The 17,596-nt window shown below is 51.3% G+C and overlaps 1 protein-coding gene across 9 annotated transcripts in view; it reads left to right on the top strand.

The window, feature by feature from the left end:
- Atp2b2 (ATPase plasma membrane Ca2+ transporting 2) overlaps window positions 1-17,596 on the top strand; it is a 173,056-nt gene that overhangs the window by 27,707 nt on the left and 127,753 nt on the right. The gene's annotated exons all lie outside the window — the stretch shown is intronic.

Below are 17,596 nucleotides of genomic sequence, written 5' to 3'. Positions count from 1 at the left end.
CTCCACATACTGAGTGGTGAGGGGACCCTGCAGGTGACCTACCCCCATTAGGAGAGCCCCCTTAGAGACTGAGTCTGGCTCGACCTTCAGAAGGGTAAGTGAGTAGGCCAACCACCAGCAGAGCTGAGTGTGGAGGGTCTCCCTGTGACACAGGAGTCCCAGCAGTGTGGAAGGGGCTCCCTTCCACTGGGCATGGCTCTCCACATCACTAGGAGGAGGCAGAGCTGACGTTTGGGGCATTTCCCAGAGCGGTGGTTGCCATCCGGAGAAATTCTCTTTGACGTGTACAGTAGGAGGGGGCTTGGAGCACAGGCTTTGAGCTTGGGGCTTCTGCCTGGTAACTTCCTTGAAGGAGCAGTGGCAAGAAGGGGCTTCGCGGTCTGGGGAGTCTGCAGGGAGAGGGAGAGTAGAGAGAGGGTGCTGATAGCCTCCCATTTAGCTACCTTCACAACCTAGTTCAATTGCACGAGGGTGCATGCATATGCACAGATTCACTTCAGTGTACATGGGCCAATATAGAACCCACAAGTAGTGCATCATACATATTCAGATCATACATGTAAACACACAATGCCTGTACTAACAGAAGCATCATAGCCCCTGCACACACAGCATGCATTCCTGGCTTCCTAGGACCCTGGTGCTGAACGAAGTATGAACACCCCAGTGAGTGTAGCCTGCCCCCATATGCATGCATCTCTTACACACATAGGGACCTGCAGCAGCTACCATAATGTACTACATACCCTTCTGAGGGCTGCCCCAGAGTGCAGGTGACAGATGCACAACACAGGCATGCCTGTCGACCCAGCACCTGGAATGTGCCCACAGGTGACACATGTAAGACAGCAGTGGACACAGCTGCTGCACCTCTGCAAACACTGGATCATCTCTCAGCTTCCAGAAGCAAAGGTAGCCCTATGCTCTCTGGGAAGAGGCCCCTGGGGGACTGACTGTGAGGCCAGAAGGACACTGGTTCCTGAGTGGCCACCTAAGCTTCCTGAAAGGCCCGAGGGGCGGGTCAGCCCACATTGCCGGGGAGCTGTGATTGGACTGAACAAGGCCGTCGGTGGTGATTGATGGTCTGCAGAGAAGGCTGCCTGGAGTTGGAAAGGAGACAGAGGAGGGGGTGGGTGCAGCCGCAGCCCATTGGTCAGACCACCAGCAGCCCAGAAAGCCCACCAGCCCTTTCTAGAACCAGGAAACCAGCCCACTGGTAGGTGGCCTCTGAGAGTTGAGTCCCAGGGATTCCTTCAGTAGCCTGCAAGTTCTCTCCAGTTGAGGGCAGAAAAGCTGCCTATGATTTAGTGTGCAGAGTCTGAGACACCTTCCCCTCCACAGCCGTCCCCCACTCCCCTCACCCATCCTTAATGGGAACCCTAGCAAATGTCACACCAGCTAGCATCCACATAGCCCTTTGCCCCATATGCATGGCTTCTCTGCAACTATCCTAGTATCCCCCTGTCTCGGATGAGAAACAAGAAGCCACCACCGAAGGTCACGGAGCTAAAACTACTGGCCCCTCCTTGTCAGCTGTCTAGCCCCTCTGGTATGAGGGCAGTTGGAGTACCACAGGACAGACACCTGAGAGGTGATAGGCAGGCTGCCCCCAACAGGGGTGGCTTTCTATCCCTCCTGTGTCAAGAGCCAGATGGGCTCTTTGAAATCTCACAGAAAAGCAACGGTGACCCATGCGGACCCTGAGTGTCCCCATGTGCCGCTTCCAGGTTGAAAGGAAGAGCACCCCAGACTCTGTTCCTGGCCACCTGTATGACCTTGGCTGCACTACTGCAGCTCACTGCCCTGAGTCTCCTCACCTGTAGCCAGGTTTCTTGCTCCATCTCATCCTGCAGCTGTCTGAGAGCTGGAGCACTGTCATGGGCTGTGTGCAAAGAAACAGTTGGCATCAGGATCTGCAGGCAGGATGAGGGCCAAGTCCAAGGTCAGAGGAAGAAAGAAAGGTAGGAAAGGAGAGTGGGGGCTCTTGCCTTGATGGCCAGAGGAGGGCTGGAGGAGGTCCCATGTCTGGCCCCTTCATGCTTCGGGAGCTCAGGGCTTCCGTTCCAACTGCTTTAGACTCTAACCCATTCACCTGTACCCCAGGAGCTGAAGGGGACTGGGAGAACGCCTGGGGAGGTTAGGTGGACCGGATATCATGCTGGAAACAGGTCTTGGGGAAATGGCCCCTCCTGTCTTAAATCTTATTTCTCTATAATGGGTTGGGGGGGTTACGGTGCACTATAGGGGACTTTTAGCTTCTGTGTGGCCAGCCTATAGGATATATAGGTCAGGTTGGGAACCTGAAAATGCAGGAGGAGGCTCCTCCCATTGTCCTCAGCTCCCAGCCCAGCCGTGTGTCATATACACACATGTTGTGGAGATGGTCAGATTCCCCCACCTTTTCCTTAGAGCACCCAGATCAGTGTGGGAGGCAGTTAGAATCTGGGTATCTGTCCCACCCTGCTCTCCTCCAGACCATAATCTTGAAACTGCAAAGGCGGCGGCGGCTGCTGCTGCTTCTTCTTTTCCTCCTCTTCCTCTTCCTCCTCATCTTCTCCTTCCTCCTCTTCTCCTCCCCCTTCACCTTCTCCCCTTCTCCTCCTCCTTTTTCTTTTCTTCTTCCTAATGGGAGCCTTAGATGAGGGCATAGTTAGGGAGAAAGCCACTGGTCAAGGACAGCTAAGTGTCTGCTATGACCCTCATGGAGATCTAACAGAAGGCAAGGGATTCAGCAGGTGCTGCTAGGTTTCAGGCAGAAGGACAGAGCCTCGGTTCCCAAACTGACAACAGAGAAATGACAGTACCCACTCATCAGGCTCATGTGAGGGACACTAGCGGGACTCAAGGAGCTAGGTGGGAGTGTGGCACTGCCAAGGCACCAGGAGAATGGATGAAGGTGGAATGAAAGCATGTAGGAGGGAGGGCCTGCCACCACTACCCAGAAGTTACCCTGGGCCAGCAGCTTAGTGTTGGGGAGAGTTGTACACACCTGTGCACTTCCCAGAACTACCGTGTGCTCATAATAAGAATGTATACAGCAACTCATAATAAGAATGTATACAGCAAACTGAGGCCACCCCCAGTGTATAGTAGGGAGCCCTGCAATGGAGGCTAGAGGAATTTTAAGGCCTCAAGAGCATCGCACATGCTCTCTACAGGGATAGAGAGCTGCTCACATGGCCAAGGACCATGGCGGTGAGGCAGAAGGCAAGCTAGCAAGGCATGGACAGGACCTCCTGAGATGAAGAGGAAGTCTTGGCCCGCGAGTCAGATGAACTGGGATTCCCCTAGCCACTGGGACCTGTTCTGTGAGTGGCAGTAAACTTCAGTGCCTTTCATTAGGCTGTTGTCTAGTGGTCTCAAGCTGATCCCTTGTGAGAGACTACCAGGGGGCAGGGTCAAATGTGTCAAGTGGTCCGCTGGATTGATGGTGAAGGCCACAGTGGCCGTCACAATTGTAGCTCTTTCTCTTTCTCAGCTGCCGTCACAAATTTCTATAAGCTGTATGACTTAAACAACAGAAAGTTGTTGCTCGTGGTCTGGAGGGCAGAAGTCTGATGTGAGGTTTACCCAGTTGGTGCTTCCCGGAGGTAGCTAGGGAGGATCTGTCCCCACTTATCCCCTAGCTTGGAGACATATGGCTGGCCCCTGCCTCTGTCTTCAGGCCCCTTCTTCTCCATGCCCGGTGTCTTCTGTAAAGATGCTTGCCCTGTGTTTAGGGCCCAAGAGTTATAACAAAACACTATGTAGAGATCCTGTTGTGTTCTGAGGGTCCAGCTGGACCTGTGCATTTATTGAATGCTTATAGCTACTAAGAACTGGTTTCTCCATCATTTTCACCCACTTTACAGCTAAAAATAAATAGCAAGGGCCGAGAGGTTAATGTGATTCCCCAAGTCACAAACAAGTGAGAGAGAACGGGGGTTTGAACCCACATCTTCTTCCCCACATTTTCAGAGCTTTACTGGGGGCCATAGCCAGGATTCCAAATGGCAATCGACTTTGGACCACACAGAGGGGTACTGCACACAGAGGGAAGAGGGACCTGCCTTAGCCACGAGAGACCAGCATTCAGCAGTGTGCTAAGAGCCACAGTCCCTTCCAAAGAAGTCCCACCTGCTCTCATGTCCTCATCCGTGTGGGATCATGGTCATGAGCCAACACACTGATTGATCTCCTCGTGAGGAGCTATGCTGTGTCCTCAGTATTTAGTAAATTTTCTTCCATTTGCTGCGTGGGAAGGGACTGCTTCTTGCAAGGCACATCTCAGGGAGTTAGCTCTACCGTTCAGCCTCATGTAGTGACACTAGTGGCTTGTCCTCAATTTGTACTTATGTAAAGTGGGCACAATACCAGTGCTCATCTTCCTTGTGGTGGGGGTTGCTGTGAGGGGCAAGAGGATTCGAATCAAGTGCTCATGGTGGCACAGTTCGGGTTGAGCCTTAACACACTCCTCAGCTGTCAAATAGAGTCTGTCGTGGTTTCCTTGTTGCCCTCTAGGGATATCTGTGGAATCACAGCAGCAGCCTAAGAAATGCTCAATGGACTTGGGAGACAGCTCAGTCAGTACAATGCCTACTGTGCAAGCACGAGGACCTGAGTTCATATCTCCACCATCCCCATAAAAGCCGCCGGGCATGGTTGTTCACAGCTGTGCCCTTAGTGCCAGAGAAGAAGAAACAGGCAGACCCTAGGGGCTTGCTGCCTGGACAGTCTAGCAAATCAGTGACTCGGGTTCAGTGAGTGACCCTGTCTCAAAAGATAATGTAGAGAATAATAGTGCAATTTTCCCAGTGTTCACTGCATGCCTTAGACTACATGTGAGCCTGTCTCAACAAACGACAGACACAACCGACAAAGGTCTGCGAAAGGGGGTTATATGCAAGTGCTGTGGTGCTTTGGGAAGACCCCGGAGTCTAGAGATTGTGGGTTTGCGTGAGTTCCTGAGGTCCAGAGCCTCAAGTTTTCAAGGTTGTACAGTTCCTCCTTTTTGGGTGAGGGTGTGGTGAGTGCTGCATGGAAGCTCTGTGCTGAGTTTCCATGGCATCAGAAGAGTGCTTTAAATATAAACCCCAACCCAGTATTGACTGCTGTGTGGCCGTCGGCCAGGAGCTTGGCTTCTCTGCACTCAGCATTCTGTCCTATCTGAGTGGGATTGACTTGCAGTATCAGCTAGGCGTATGTCTGAATGGGGCCCTGCCTCTGCCTGGTGCACTGACGGTGACCCCAGAAGGGCAGTCCCCGTCCAAGGAGGGATGTTCTGGGTGTCAAAAGCCCCTGAAGCCCTGCCTCCTGTGCTTTTGGTGGCTGTGGCTGAGCCTGTAGGAGGAACCACAAGTGAATGACCCCATTTCGGGTAAAACAGCATAAATCTCCGAAGGAAGAGGCAGGTGTCCCCCGTGCCACCTTAGAAGGTGGGGTTTATAGGAGGCCTTGTTCCCATGGTTGGTACCACTCCAGGGGGCTGTCTGGCTGCCCTGCTTGGCTCTCAAGGACAGTGACCTGCAGAGCTGAGCTGTTGAGTTGTGGAGGACTGAGGGATCTGCTGGCAATCTTGGGGGGCATCCCATCCCGCCTTCCTGGGCCTTCTTCTCAAGCTTTCACTGGGCAGGGTACAACCCTCTGATCTCATAGGTGACACCATGGTTAGAGATAAAAGCTAGGCCCAGGCTGCTTGGGGTCAAATCTGGGCTTGACAATGTTGGCTGCGTGGTCTCTGTTTCTGAGTTCCCACAACTGTGTCCATTGTGCCATGGTGTCCTGTCCATACAGACAGAGATGATCTCCAAGATATCATTCTGACATTTCACACCTGGGCACAGTTCAGAGTCAGCAAAATCCAGGGAACAAGAAGAAAGGCTTAGCAGAGGGCCACAAGGTGATGGGAACAAAGGAGCTTTTGTCTGTCGCTCCCCCAGGGGACCTTGTTTCCCCCTAAAGCTCAAGAGTGCTCACCCCTCAGACCTGCTGTTAGAATGCTGGCATGCAGTTGGTGCTTAATAAATGCCAACTCCAAACAACCCACACAGCAGTGTGGGTTGTGCAGCAGAGTGGACGGTGTGCACTCTGCTGCAAATTCCATACTTCTCTCTGCCTTAGTTCTCCTGTCTTTGAAATCGGGATAACAAAAGTCTCCAACTCAAAAAAAAAAAAAAAAAAAAAAAATGAGGATCAATCAAACAAAAGTGAAATAATTAGGTAGAAGTGCCAGCAACTGTTTTCATCATGGGCATCTAGTGAATTCCTTCTAACCCCACAAACAATAGCAAAAATACACACTGTTAACAAAGTAACAGCCATCAGGGATCCCTAAGGCCTGAGATGTTGCTTTGCTAGGGTTGCATAGCTGGCTCTCCCTGTCCAGGCACCAGGCAGTGCGGACTCTCTATGATGTGGGTCTGGAGTTCTGAGTTTTATAGAGGAGGAGTTTGGTATGGGAGGAAGGGAGGAGTTGTTGGTCCAGATTGCACTAGGCAGGATTTCCCTGACTGTCTGCCACACCAGGGGAAGCAGCAGTTTGGGACTGTAGACCCTGCTCCAAGTGTACCAGCAGCCAAGCCTGCTGACCACCCTGTCCTTTCCCAGTGGGCTCCTGGCCTCATGGAGGCTGCCAGCAGCTGCTGCAGAGTGTCAGAGGCAGAATTCTCTCCTGGAGAGATCAGGTGCCCTGGGGCAGCCTATCTAGCTTCCAGGCAGGGATGAGCTACCAAGTGATCTGGGGGAGGGCAGTGCTGCAGAGACCTGGGAATGGAGTGGCCTGGCATTTATGGACACCCCAGGCAACTCTGGTCAAGGCCTTATCTAGATATTAGTTTCTTAGTTTTGGAGCAAAGACTTGGGCTCAGATGACTTCAAAATTCTTAAGTTCAAAGTCACTCAGATGTTTCTGAGAGTCAAGGTCATAGGAAGAGGGAGGTTGGGGGTGGCTGCCATCTGTGCAGGGAGGGCATTCCATCATTATGTCTCTCTCATGGGACTTGGCTAGAGATATCACTCAGAAGAAAGGGGCCAAAGTGGGGAGGGATTGGGCAGGAGTGCAACAGTATGTGCCTTTAGCTTGAGTCTCATCCTTGGGGAAGCTCTGGAACGTAGCCTGTACCCAAGGATGTCCCTGGACCTGTGGCTAGTACAGTGGCCCAGATGGGAACAGTTGTGGTTGTGGCTGCTCTCTAAGCATCAAGATGTGAAATGTAAGCGCCCACTAGAGTGTCTGCCTTGTCCCAGCTCAGGCATCTGTGAATCGGGGAGGCAGCTGGTGAAGGGGTCTGCTGGGACCCCACACTGTCCACACTCCCATGTGTAGCTAGAGCTCAGGCTGCTAGGTTGCAGTCTCCTCACAAGTGTCTGAAGGCAGGATATTAAGAGCTCTTTAGGCCACTTCTAAATTTATCAACTTCAGTGAGTCACTTCAGATGGAAATGAGTCCCTTCTCATGCCGCCCCAGCCCTGGCTTCTGAGCTTGGAGCATCTTGGAGAAGGGAGGGACTACAGAGCTAGAAACAAACACTGACTGAGCACTTGGGTGTGCCAACTCTCATGCTGGGAACTGGCTGCATCCAGGTGGCCTCTGATAGCAGGTGCCCAGATGGGACTCTGACCCTGAGCACCTTGTGGCTGATTTGTTGGGTCCTCCAAGGCCTCCATTTCATCATCTGTACAGTGGGCTAGGGTAGTGCACAGTCCACAGCCTAGACTGCTCTTGTGTTCAGCACCAGGAACAATATGGAGTGGGCTGGCACTGGGGTCCACAGCCTTTCTTTGTTCCTGGGAGAACTGGGTCTCTGATGGCTTCCAGGGAAGGGAATTCCAAGCTAAGTGAAAATGCTGACATCTTTGTCCCTGGAACTCCCCATTCTCTAAAGGTAGACTGTGTGGACATGGTCCCCCTCCGCATACTCTGAGCCTCAGAGCTTCTAAGAGCGGCCTCAGTATCTGTACACAGGCATGGTCTAGCAGAAGGGGGACAGCTGCGGTAGGCTGTCTCCACCAAGAACAGAGTTGAGGACCCAGACTTCCCCCAGGCCAGAAGATCTCAGTTCCCCTAACCTTCCCAGAACAGAACCCACATAGGAATTCAGGCCCAGATAGATCAGAGGCCTGGAAATCTCGGAACTGTCCATGGTACCCAGTTGCTAAACTTGGAGCCCTGGCCAGTCTAGACCAAAGGCAGGGTTAAGATGATTTCTTCTTCAGGACACAGGCAAGGTCAGGGTGTCCTTGAAGCTAAGTACACCCCCAAACCAAAGGCAACCATGATCTTTGTCCTTTCCCCACCAAAGAGAAGAGTCTAGCTCTGGAGATGAGGACTTTATTTTGTAAGCATCAGCCAGCTAAGGCTGAGGGACTCCAAGCATTACCATAGACAAGTAGTGTTCCCTGCATGGGTGACTGCTCCATGACAGTAGCCACTGTGGGGGAGTGTCTGTGGGCAAGGAGATGGCTGTGTCCAGCCCTGTCCCATGTCACCACAGGTGGCAGTATGTGTCTTTTCTTCACAGAACATAGGGAGGTTCAAGACTTAACCCCATCATGTAATGGTAGAACTTGGGTGCGTGCTGTGCTCTGTAGAGAGCACTTTGGTGTTTATGGGGCATCAGAGGGCAGCTGGCTACCATCAGAGTCCCTTCCCTGCCAGTGGAGGTGGAAGAGCCAGCACAGGAAAAGGATTAAGAGCATACCCTGAGCCAATGGCCTAGGCTGGATTCTCCAACACTTCCTTGCAGTGTGACCTTGAACAGGTGACTCATTCTCTCTGTGCCTCAACCTCCTCACTTGGGAGAGATGGAGGCAATAAGGATGCTGATTTTCTCATCCATGGAACAGCCTAGGACAATGCCTCACTGAGAGGGTCCTCCACACAGTCATTGCTGTTGCTATGCTTATTAATGAGGGGTGAGAATGTCAGGGAGAGTAAGACCCCACGTCCTTCCCTAAATCTTCTCCAGCCTCCTTGACTTCCCCATGCCACTAGGGCAAGCATGGATCAATGCCCATCTGTCCCATCACATTGATCAGTGTTGAGTGACCCCCCTCTACCAAACAGATGAGGAAGACCAAGAATCTTTCCTGTACCCATGCATTTGAGATTCCATAATCCATGCCCACCCTCCCAGCCCCTCCTCTGCATCTCACCTTCACACCCCATCCATCAGCTGCTTATCTACCCAGTCAAGAGACCAGCCCTCAGAGTGAGAGTGGAGGACAGCATCTATTCATACTAACCTTCCCCTTGTCCCCGGTCTTTACTGCCACTGTGCTCCTCACTGGAAACCCCTCACCCATCCCCAGCCCCTCTCTGAATGCCACCTCCCTCAGTCAGCCTCCTCAGGGACAGTCCAAGGGCTGTTCTTGTTACTTTCTGTTGGTTTTTGGTATTCACCAGAGTACCATTGACTGAGCATACTGGGAAGGGGCAGCCCTCCTTTATGATCCACTCACCATGCAGATACCTCATCAGCAATAGAAATCAGGTTACTATGCCTGTGCTGCACGCCCTGCAATTCTCCCCTGATGTTCAAAATCCTCTTCACAACCTAGAGTCTTTTCTGGATTTTACCCTCATCCCACCCACTCACCACCCTGCGCTCTCTCTCTCTCTCTCTCTCTCTCTCTCTCTCTCTCTCTCTCTCTCTCTCTCTCTCTCTCCTCTTGCACTCAAACTTACCTGCCTCTTTCCTGCCTTGGGCCCTTTGCATGTGCTGCTTCCCCGTGGAAGACACAGTTTCCTCTTCGGCATATATAATAGATTTGTTCCCATAGGATTAAATGGTATCTTCTATTAAAGATCCATCTTTGGTCTGTGTAAAAGAGGGTCCCTCAGCCCTGCTGGTATTCTCTGCCACTGCATCTGTCCCTAGCATCTGCCTCGGTGGACATTTATTTCTGCATTTATTTCTGCATTTTTATCATCTGATAAGCAAGCATTTGAAGGATGGAGGCTGTCTTATTCATTCTTGTGTTTGAGGAGGGAAGTCTGTGTAAGCATTTGTGTAATGAATGAATGAATGATGAATGAGTGAGTGAGCAAGCTGTGTATCTGCAAAGGGTAGCACCAAATGGCCACACTAATGTCTCTTTGTCAGAAAATTCTGGACCATCCCAGAAAATATCCTCCTAGAGCTGTTTTGGTCTGTAGCCTCTGCCAATCTTAAGTTCTGTCCGGTAACTCCTGTGTGCTATGAGAGGAACAAGAGTCCTCTGTGCTGCAATCCAAGACAAACCCCTGGAATGGAGGGGCAAGAAGGAAGAGCAGAGGGCATGGAGGCTGCAGCCACTGTATGTGTGTGTGAACTGGGAGGCAAGAGCATCTGTGGGGTCTAAGTGTGGAGAGGTACTGTGGAGGCTGGGGACAGGACAGGTGTCTCCAGGGAAGAAGAGCTCTCTGCACCCTGCTCTTTGGTCAGTTTGTGTTTTGTACCATTGTCTGTGGCGCCACAGTAGACCTTTAGATTCAGAGGAGCCCTTAATGGTGGTGTGGGGACCACAACTTCATTAAGTGACATTCCTGCTGATGAGACCCACACAGAAAGATCCTAATGTCTGTCACCACTTACTTGCCTCTCCCCATCCCCAGCCTTCTCACCCTACAGAGCACACCTGCAAAGCTGTCAGTCACAGTCCCCAACCCATGAGGTTGCCAGCAAAGAGCCCACAGAACTATCTGGAAACTCTACTTACCTTTTAAAACCACAGCCATTTGAATTCTAGAGAGAAAGCCCATGAAGGGGATGGGAGGGGTGGGTAATAGCTCTCTACCACTCTCTATGGGAAGCCCTTCCCTCTCAGGAGGATGTGGCACCATGGCTGCTCTTAAAATCCAGCCTCCCGGTGATGCGGCCACAGGCTGCAACCCTATCTGCTTGTCCTTTCATACCCTAGCAGAAACAGGTTCCAAAGGCTTCTGTTTCTTTTACTTATTATTAACTTATTATTATTCTATTCCATCATGACAATGCGAGCGTGTAAAAGTATGTGTTTATGTTTGTGTGTACAGGCACACATGTCTGCTCAAGGGGACATGTATATGTATATGAGGTCAGCCTTAGGTGTCATGCCTCAGGAGTTATCTGTATTGCTCTTAGGAGACAGAGTCTCTCTATTAGGCTAGGCTGGCTGGTCACCACGCCTCAGGGATCTGCCCGTCTCTACATTCCCAACTCTGGGAGTATAAGTGCCACCCCCCACACCTGTCTTTGTTAGTGTTGAGGATGGACCCAGGTCCTTGCGTTGTACTACAAGCACTTTGCAAACTGAGCCATCTCCCCACCCTCTTTTGTGCCAGGCTCACTTTATGTGTAGCCACGGCTGTTGGTCACTTTATTGTGTGGTGTGTTATCCATCCTGTGGTTTGGCAGGCTTTGGGCCAGAAGCTGTAGGGAGAATGTGAAGATGGGAGGTTTAAGCCCCTATGCTGTTATACATTGCCTAGTGCATGCACCCACTCTTCATCCTGTGACCACATTAGGAGTGAGGACACACAGAGCCATGATGCCCAGGCTCAGAGCTTACCACCATGCCATCACTGGGACATGTCACTATCCCCACTACAACTAGTTCTCTATGACACCCAGAGCCATAGCAGGGAGCCTGAGCTCACACCAAAAGTCAGATAAAGCACAAACAGGAGCAGGAGGCAAATCAGAGCATAGCTCAGAGGTCAAAGAAGGAAGCCAAATGGCAGAAAGCAATGGGTGCAAAGACTCTCCCCTCACCCCAAAGCAAACAAGCTGTGTTTTTGAAACACCAACAGAAAAAATAGAGATCTCTTAATAAAAAGGAAGTCACAGAAAGCACAAGGCAATGTGCCACCCCCACCCCACGCCCCTGATGGATGTAGGTGTGGGCAGCCATGAACCAGAGGGCTACAGCCTGCATGCAAAGTTAGCTACTATATCCCAACCCTGCTCTTTATGTTCTGTACATTCCACTAGAGGAAACTGAGGCTTTTTTGGTAATCCTATCCTGCTGTTGCTAGCCCAGGTTCCAAGCCACTGGCGCAGTCCCAGCTGTAGGTAATGTCACCAGATTCCATTTCAGCCTTAGAGTGATCCCATGGCCCACATGTGGATGAATAGGCAAGAGGGAGCTGAAGACCCTCTGTGCAAATGGGTAGCTAGAAGCTGAATGCTGGTAGGTTCCTCGAATAGGAGAAAAGAGATGAACTAGCTGGGCCTTGGGACCACAGGGGGCACTCTGGACTTTGGCTGTAGTCCTGCTGCTTGCTTGCTTAAAAGGCCTGGACTGTGTGTATGGCCAGAGGAACCATGCATCCCATCTCAAGAAGGGCTTTAGCTTTGTCACCCAGACACTTCCTTCTAAGAGCCACTGCCAAAGGAATGTACAGGTCCTTTATGGAATGGAAGTGACCACCCATCTCTGAAAGGGTGGGGCATGATTCATTCTACAGATATTAGTTAAGGTCCTAATGTGTGCCAGGTCTGGGGGGGGGGTGCCAGAATGAGAACCGGCTGATTTCTCTTTGCAAGCTTGTGTTTGAGTTGGTGGAGATAGATGACAGCCCAGGATACAAGCTGGTGGCCTGCCCAGGAACCCTAGGGATGTGGAGAATAAAGCTGAGGAAGGAATCAGGGAATGCTTCCCTGAGGAGGTGGCATTTTGGCAGGTCTTTGAGGTTATGTGTCCATCTTGGGATCAGGTTCAGCCAATGTTAAGACCCTGTCCAGTGAGTCCAAGGAACAGTGAGCAGACTCACTGTGAAGCAGAGTAATCAAGGCAGTGCTAAATGAACTCAGAGAGGTTCAGAGGTGGTCAGGATCTCCCAATGACCTGCAGGCCACTGTGGGGACTTTTTCTTTTCCTGAGAGGGTAACAGGAGCCACCAGAATGACTGCTGTAGAAGAGGGATGTGATGTGACTCCAATGTGTGTGGAGAGTTGCCTGGGATCCTCTGCAGCTGCCTAGTGAGAGATGGCAGTAGCATGGATCAGGCTGGATATAAAGGCTGTAAGATGTACTCACATTCTGAAAGTGCCCGAGAGCAATGCAGGCACTTATAGGTGACACTGGATGAGACTGTGGTTATAGAACTGAACTGAGCAGGTTATGTATAAATGGGAATGTGGGTAGATAGGTAGGTAGGTAGATAGATAGATAGATAGATAGATAGATAGATAGATAGATAGATAGATAGAAAAGAGAAAGAAAGCAGGAAGAGTAGAAAGCAGACATACTATGGATACCAGACTAAGTGGGTAAATGAATGCATGAGTGGGCAAATAAGTAAATGGATTGATGGGTGGATACAAAATGGAAAGATAAGTGGATAGGATAAATTGATGGATGGGTAGGTAGATGAGTAGGTAATTGGGTGGGTAGGTGGATGGATGGGTTGGTAGATCAGTGAATGAGTGGATGGATGGATGGATGGATGGATGGATGGATGGATGGATGGATGGTGAGCAGGTGTATGGATAAATGGGAAGGTGGGTGGGTAGATAGGTGGAAAAGTGGCAGAAAGCAGGGAGAGAACAAATAGGCACACTATGGATACCAGACGAAGAAGTCTAAAGCTTTTTCAGAAGTTGTGGGAGCCCTGCATGTTCCTGATTAGTGCTGTGACAGACAGGAGGAGTACCGCTGGAGCTACACAAGTATTGGGTGGCTTCTGGCATGTGTCCCAAGCCATGGTCTCCCAGGGACACTGCCGACAGTCTTCTCCTTCCTTCTGCTTGACCACCACCTCATTTATTGATTAGGTTCTGGGGTAGTACTTAGCCTAAGCTGAGGTCTGGGGGCACTGGGGACATGTGTGAATAAGCCAGGAACAGTTCCTGCCCACAGAGCATGTTCTGTAGCCATTGGCAGGGCCACAGAACCAGAGTCTCCAGGCCCACTAGGTTTTCAACAAGAAGGGACAGGTCTCCCTGCCCTTTGCGGGGAATTTGGTTTCCCATAGCCTCCACATAGGTGTGGGGTAAGCCAAGGGTTCCTGATAGCTGGCCTTGACTCCAGCATCACCTCTACCACAACAGAGTTTACTTATGCAGGTGGCAGAGGGAGCAATCTGTTTACTTGGAGATCTGGGTGTGCGTGAGCATGTGCGTGTGCATGTGTGTATGTGTGTGTGTGTGTCCATCTGCATGTAGGGTGGGAAGGTGGCTGTACTGACGTGTACTTCATACCCACAGCATTCTGCGCCCTATGTATGTTTGTCTGTTCATTTAATAAATGCTCTTAAGCACCTGCTCTGGGTTATCATGTTTGTGGTAGTGGGGACACAGTGTGGACAAACATAGGAGGAGTCATCAGTAAAAATATACAATTGCAGTCACTGCTTATTACTATAAAGACAGCTACGGGGACATCGACAGGTCCCCCCAGGTAGTTTAGATAGGACAATCAGAGAGATCCTCACCGAGGAGATGACCCTGAAGAGAATGAGGAGGCCCTGGCCTTGCTGCTATCTGGAGAACAGCTGTCCTAACAAAGGAGAACAAGCGGGCATATACAGAGGCCTGTGGGTGGGACGGAATGAGGGCCCTGCAAAGGCCGTGGGGTGGGAACGAGCTAGGCATGTGCAAAGATACTGAGTCCCTGAGGCTGAGGAAAGGGAAAAGGGGGGAGAAATGGGGAGGTGATAGAACTGAGCTTATGTCTTATCTTGACATTGGAAAATATTCATTCAGAGATGTACACACCCCCTCTGAGTGTCATGTGGAAAACCTTGTCCCCTTACTTGATCCTCAGGCTGGTGCAGTGGATGATGACACCCCCATTCTACAAACAGGGAAACTGGACCCCTTGGCTAGCGAGTAGCCTAGCAAGGTCTGTGAACAGCCAAGTCTCAGCTTGACTAGTGACACCTCAGCAGGCTCCCCGCTAGCAAGAGACATGAGATGGTGAGTGTAGGGCCATTACCACACCCCACCCCTCCTGCTGGCCACCTCTCTATGTGACCCGTGGCCTCCTACCCCTTACTACCACTCAGCTTCTGATTGTTTCCCTAGTGCCCTAGCACAGTGTTGGCCCAGGGCCATTGAGAAGTGTGCACAGGGATCATGGATCTTGCAGGACTTTTCCAGAAACTTCTGCAGAATGTCCCCTTGCCATTGGCACCTCATATCCCCTCAGGGTGGCTGCTCCTAGGCAGTCTGTCCTCAACCACAGGTTGTAGGGTATAATTAATGCAGAAGTGAGCAGGTGGCCTGGGCCAGGCTCCCCACCCAAAAAGGGCAGCATATGTTGGGTTCCACTGCTGAGGTCCCCGTGGTCTGCTGTGCAACTGCAGGAGGAATGACTCCCCCCACAAAAAAAAAAAAAAGCAGAGAAAGTAGATACAGGAAGGCACCCTGCCTGGTATGCCTGGCTAAAGCCAACCATGCTAGGGTATATCCTTACCTGCCTTCAGTCCCACCAGGGTATAAGTCCATCCACTCCCATTCCTGAGCTACCCATCTGTCCCGTCCTATGCCCTCAACCAGCCCAGAGCTCAGGAACAAAGGCCCTTGCCCTATCATACCTAGCTGAGTAACCTCACCTTGCTGGGTCTAGTCTCCATGGCTGTGAAATGAGGAAGCCGGACTTTAAGGGAAGAAGCCTCCATCCAGAACCTTGCTGTCCTAATTAGCTTTAAGTGTCAACTTGACACAGTCTGGAGTCATCCGAGAGGAAAACCTCAGTTGAGGAATTGCCTAGATCAGATTGCCCTGTGGGTATGTCTGTGGGAGATTGTCTTATTATTTGATGCAGGAGGGCCTAGCCCACTGCAGGTGGTGCCAATCCTAGGCAGGTGGTTCTGGCTGTATAAGAAATCTAGCTAAGTATGAGCCTGGGAGTAAGCGAGAGAGAAGGCAACATTCTTCCATGTCTCTGCTTCAAGCTTCTGGGTGAGCTCCTGACCTGACGCCCCTCAGGGAGGGACTGCACCCCCAGTTTGCTTTTGGGCAGAGTGTTTTATAGTGGCAATGAAGATGAAACTAGAATGCCTTCCCTCAGAACCTTGTATACAATATGCACTCACTTTAAAAAGTAGACTGGATTTTGAGGTGTAAGCCTGTAATTCCAGCTGCTTGAGAGGCCGAGGCAGGAGGATTGCAAGGTTGAAGTGTTCCTGGGCAATTTAGTAAAATCATGTCTATAAATAAAAAGAAAAAAAGTTAAGGGTATAGTTCAATAGTAAATGCTCACCTAGCACACGCAGGGCCCTGGATTCCGTGCTTACCTTGTGTACACAAGGCCCGGGTTCCATTCTGACTTTGCATGAGCAAGGAGCTAGATTTAATAATAGTGATAAAGGCACTGACTAGCCAGCCTTCAGAAAACTCCCTCACAGCCAGCCTCATCTCCGCTGCTGTACCCTTCCTGCTTGTCCCATGGAAGTGACAGCAGACTTGAATCTGATCCCCCATCCATCCTTTCTGAAAGGTCAGTTCTTCCATGGTCTGCTCCTGGCTAGGCTTTGTGCCCTGGGGATTCTACCTATAGTCTTTTGGTGTCCTAGCCCCACAGTTTGAGGAGGTGGCCTTATGACTACATCATACCCCAGGGCATAGGGCTCAACACAGTAGAAGAATCCACCTCAGTGCCCAGAGCTCAGGTGCAGACCTGCACAGGGCCACCTCCCTCTCCCTTCAGGGACAGTGCCTTGGCTGTTGGTTCCTCAGGGTCCTTTGGTGAGCCACATATGGGAGGTACCTTCCCACCAGTGTAGAGAGCTTGGGGGCAGGGAAAGGGCTGATGTATGGCCCAAGATCGCAGCTCTGCCTACCACATGTGGGGTGATGGGAAGAAGAGCACACTGGTGGGAGCTGGGAGATTGACAGGATGTGGCAGAATCCAGGAGCCTGGCCAGCGTGAAAGAAGAGAGGATGTGGAGGGTCTCCCCAGGAGCCTCACCATCAAGCAGATATGGAGACTATCCCTGGGGGAATCCCATGTCCTCCCAAGTCACAGAGAAATACCTGCTTCCCCAAGTTAAAGCTCTCTGAGTCCCACTGCAAGGTGCATCCACCCCTTCCCTCTCAGGAGTCTCTGCCCTGCAGTTCCTTCAAAGTTCCAGGAACTCAGTTTCCCCACAGTCCTCTTGGCTTCTGACTCAGGAACTTGGGAGACTTAAGGTAAGATAGCACAGCCAACCATATCCTATCCCAGGCAGGAGCTGGGCTCAGAGAGGCCCAGTAGTGTTCAAGGGCACAGAGCAAGCCAGGGCAGCAGCAGAGGCTCCAGGCTGACACCTTCCGGACAGTACCCTTCTTTAATCATTATCACTTTCCCTGGGGGAGAAGGAGGTCCCCATGCTTGACCCATGACCCCCCACTGTCAACCTCTGTGTGGTATTGACATGTGGGGAGGAAGGGCTGGCAGGCTGGTATCTGTATTCAGGCCCTGGCCCTCCTGTGGGCGTCTCCAGTAACCAGGCTGCAGTGGGCCAGTCAGGCAGTTCCATTTTAGACAGTTCTCTTCAGGAAGGCGGCTGGAGGCTGGCCAGCGGGCCTTTTCCACCACCATGGAAATTCCCAACAATGGAATCCTGACAAGCTCACAGGGCCCTTCTTCCACCCACGTTGTTATGAAAAACACCTCCTTGGTGGCCTGGCAGGGGACAGAGCAGCTGAGATCCCACAGTTAAACCTACAGA

Source organism: Phodopus roborovskii, unplaced genomic scaffold (assembly GCF_943737965.1).
Source record: "Phodopus roborovskii unplaced genomic scaffold, PHOROB, whole genome shotgun sequence".
NCBI classification, from domain to species: domain Eukaryota; kingdom Metazoa; phylum Chordata; class Mammalia; order Rodentia; family Cricetidae; genus Phodopus; species Phodopus roborovskii.
Note: the sequence above shows the minus strand (reverse complement) of the source record. Positions and strands in the feature narration are given on the sequence as shown.